Below are 4299 nucleotides of genomic sequence, written 5' to 3' on the forward strand. Positions count from 1 at the left end.
GAATTTTGTTATTATAGCTTTAGTAGCTTAGGAGATATGCACATTAAACCTATTAGGGGCGGGACCACGCCCACTTAAAAAAAATTTAAACTGCAGATGCCCCTCCCTAATGTAGTCTCGTGTACCAAATAACAGTCTTGTATCTTATTGCGGAGCTTAGTTATGACAATTTATTTGTTTTTGATTAATGACGTTTTGTGGGCGTGGCAGTGGTCCGATTACGCCCATCTGCAATACCAACCGTCTTACTGTACCAAGAAACATGTGTATTAAGTTTCAAAAAAGTTATCTCAATTTTTACTCAAGTTACAGCTTGCACGGGCGGACAGATGGACGGACGGACAGACAGTCACCCGGATTTCAACTCGTCTATTCATCCTGATCATTTATATATACATAACCCTAGATCTAACTCGATTAGTTTTAGGTGATACCATTGCCACCGATTATAAAAATTTTGTTGACCTAACAGATGTTTCTTTCACCTAAATCTAATTGAGATAGATATGGAGTTATATATATGTATATAAATGATCAGGGTTACGAGAGGAGTTGAATTCCGAGGAATTTTCTGTCTGTCCGTCGGTCCGTCTGTCAAGCGAAAACTTTAGCAAATATTGAGCTTTCTTGATGAAACTTGCTACACATGAAACTTGGTACGCAAGGAGAGTTGGTATTGCATATGGACGGAATAAGACCAATACCACGCTCACAAAACGAAATTAATCGAAAACCAATAAAGTGCCATTTTTAAGCTTCACAATAAAGGACAAGATTGTTGTTAAGTACAGCGAATATCATTAGGGAGGGGCATCTACGGTTGACATTTTTTTTAAAGTGGGTGAGGCCCCGTCCTCGAATAAATTCAATAAACATGTCTCCAAACCCTTCAAGTTATAATAAACAAATTTGCTCAAGACAAATATTTATTGTTTGCCCATCCACCCTGTGAAAGTGGGTGACTATTTATTATAAAAATATATCTTATTTTAGTTGTTTGAAATATACTTACGGAATCTATCCCCTCTATACTCTTCGTGTTGTTAAATATACATATGTTCTTTAAGTACGTCCTAAAATAAGTACAAAAAAAATAGATAAATACAAATTTATAAAATAACATACAATTTTGTCAACTTACCTTCGCTCTTAAGAAACAAATGACCGCTATGAAATGCATGATTTGCATGGAATAGGAGCACCACTGCCGGAATCCAGTCGCTGTGCACGTTTACATTTTCTGTACGTGTCACGCAGTCCTTTCCATCGTTTCCTACAGCTGTCTTCTGCAAATATTTATAATACTTAAGAATAAAGTTTACAATAAAACAGGCTTTTCTTTGACACACCTGGCAAATTTATTATTTTAGCTACTTCTTCCCAAATTTGGGTTTTTTTAAACACATTTTTGTAATCCGGTGATGATAAATTGTATAGGCACTCATATTTACGTATTTCCTCTATTAATTGTTCGTTTAAATCCATTTTATTTGCTTATAGCAACCTAGTGCATACATCGCTGTTAAAAATATTACAATGTTTTGATTTTGAAATTGAAATGACGAAACCAAGCAGAAACACTCTTAATATTGCCAACGCAGACATTTTCTGGAATTTGTTTTGAAATTTCTAAAGATTTTACTGAAAATAAACTTTCTTTGATATGGCAATGCCGTTTTTGCCGCCGCGGTCGGCGATAAAATTAAAAATAGCTCTATCTCAAAAATCGTTATGGTGGGCGAAATTCGCCGCCCTCGCGTATTGTGTTAATCTTCATATACAATCGTGTGCTATAACTATACTAGCAGCGGTGACAGATCTTTCACACATTCAAAATCATGCGCTGCAAATTGCAATACAACCTAGAGAAAGCAAAACAATGTAAGTAAGTGCTCTTTTCAACCTTAAAGCACAAAATAAGGCAACCTACCATGGAACCACCATTGGGAAATATCTCTCGCAACGCTTCACGTTCGCCATACAATATTATCTCACTCGATTCCTAGTTGGGGCAACGATGAAACATTACGCATCTAACGTTCATTGGACCAATAAGATTTGAACTTCTGCTTTATTGGATAATTTGACAGAAGGTAAATTTTGAAACTCCACGGATCTACCAGCGAAACCTTCCTCGACGATAAAACTTGCAAGAATTAAAGCTCTGGAAATTCCTTCAGTTGCTGGCAAAACTTTATATTAAACAAGTAAGGAAGGGCTAAGTTCGGGTTTAACCGAACATTTTATACTCTTGCAAGTATCAAAGCAGAAAGAATATAATACTTTCAGGTGTACGGAAAACTTTATACAGCGTGCCTCACGAATCGTGCTACATAACCGTAATAAGTTTTTTTTAATCAATCCATTACATTTATTTATTTTTTAGTGTATAGCACATTTTATTTTTTATTTAATTATGGACCGCAAATGATCTCCATGCCCAGCCACGCATATGCGACACCTAATTGAAAAATTATTCATTGCGGCTTGAAGGGTTGAAGGCGGGACTGCCTCAATTAGCGACTTAAGGGCTTCAAATCAGTCAGATTTCTGGGTTTTGTTTTGTACACCTCTTGCTTGACATAACCCCATAAAAAAGTCTGGTGTAGTCAGGTAAGGTGGCCATGGGGGCCAGCGGAATGTTGAGTTTCTTGATAATAACCGGTCTGGCTACGTGTGCAGTTGCTCCATCTTGCTGGAATCAAACGCTATTGAAATATATACGTCTTCGGCGCAGTTCTGGGTAAAAAAACTCATTCAACATCTTTAAATAACGGTGCCCATTGACAGTTACATTTACACCGTTTTCTACATAGAAGTATGGCCCGACAATAAACCTTGATGAAACTGCGCACCACATGGTGACTCGTTCTGGGTGAAGTGCCGTCTCGTGGATTATTTCCGGATTTCTGAACTCCATATATGGCAATTTTGCTTGTTTACATTTCCGTTTATATCAAAATGAGCCTCATCAGACTATTACATGTTATTGTCTTCTTCGGTAATTTCAATCATTTTTTAACAAAATTTTAGGCGAATATGGAAATCTAAAGGGTTTAACCGGCATGCTATTTGAATTTTATACGGAAACTGGTTCATCATCAGTCATCATGAATCATGCATTGTAATGACCGCCTGCAACAGCCCCGATTGTTTCTTGAACACAAACATACAGATCTCGATATTACGGTCTTCTTGCGATACTTTCAGATTCGACAAGCATGTTTACCAACCTCATAAAGGTCCATCTACTCGGGGAAGTGTCCTTAAAATCCCTCCTGAATCCCCTTTGGACGGAAAGGACAAACTGAAAAGCAGCTCTTTTCGGTATCCCAAGCATTAATTTTTAAAAAATTTATACTATGTTCGCACCAAATTGAAATCCTCTTGAAAACACAATTTGTGGATTGTGGAACCAAAGTCGTTCTGACCGTCATGTTGTGTTTTCGATGAGTTTTCATTGACAGTTCACACATCTATTTGTTTACATTTGTTATGTACCCTACAAGAACAGTGACGGTCATCTGATGGGTAATATGACAGTCATAGCTGAAAAAATTTTGTCAGCGCGCAGAACAAAGTTTCTATCATTTTCTTAAGAGCCTTGTTTTCTTTTTGTTTGTTTATTTTGTTTTTTCTGAGTCATTGCGGACCATCCGTCATAGCTGAAAATTGTCAGTTATGACTGAAACGCTATCAGAAGTGGAAAATTCTTTTGCGCAGTAGATAATATAATTTATATTTCTTTAATAAATTTCAAACTTTTAATCAAAATTAGTTATAATAATATATTTAAATATAAATAGGAATGCAACAAAAAATATAATAAAATATAATTATATATAAAAATAAATTGTCACTTGATGCCATCTCCTCCTCTCAATAGCTCTGCGTACGCCTTTCTCCAATCAGTGGATAGTTCTGAATGTAAAAATGCAAATGTAAATTAACAGTACTGACATATCAAATGTGAGTGTATTGGTGAATCCATCAGCAGTTTCTTGTAGGGTACGTTTAGGCCAATTATGGAATGTAAGCAAATTGTCAACTGACATTTAGGACTGGCAAAATATGTCTTCTAATAATATCGATTAAACTAGAGCAGGCACCGATTATAATGAGTGGAATGTAAGTTTTCAAGGCGTTTTCAGCGAAAACTGTGTTTTCGTTTGACAGATTTTGTATGGATGAAAACACAAGTTTTCGCATGAAAACCTCTTTTGTCTATGAAAACACGAATTTTGTGTCGGTGCGAACATAGTATTAGGTAATAACCTGGCAAATAAGAAATAGTAAGTC

At 36.1% G+C, this 4299-nt stretch overlaps 1 long non-coding RNA gene across 1 annotated transcript; it reads right to left on the bottom strand.

The window, feature by feature from the left end:
- Positions 1-925: 925 nt before the first annotated feature.
- On the bottom strand, positions 926-1739 carry LOC118682042 (uncharacterized). Its single transcript, XR_004977708.2, has 3 exons — positions 1350-1739; positions 1142-1286; positions 926-1073 (listed from the first exon to the last, which is right to left on the bottom strand). It is a non-coding gene; the product is annotated as an uncharacterized lncRNA (long non-coding RNA).
- Positions 1740-4299: the final 2560 nt, after the last annotated feature.

Source organism: Bactrocera oleae, chromosome 5 (assembly GCF_042242935.1).
Source record: "Bactrocera oleae isolate idBacOlea1 chromosome 5, idBacOlea1, whole genome shotgun sequence".
NCBI lineage: Eukaryota > Metazoa > Arthropoda > Insecta > Diptera > Tephritidae > Bactrocera > Bactrocera oleae.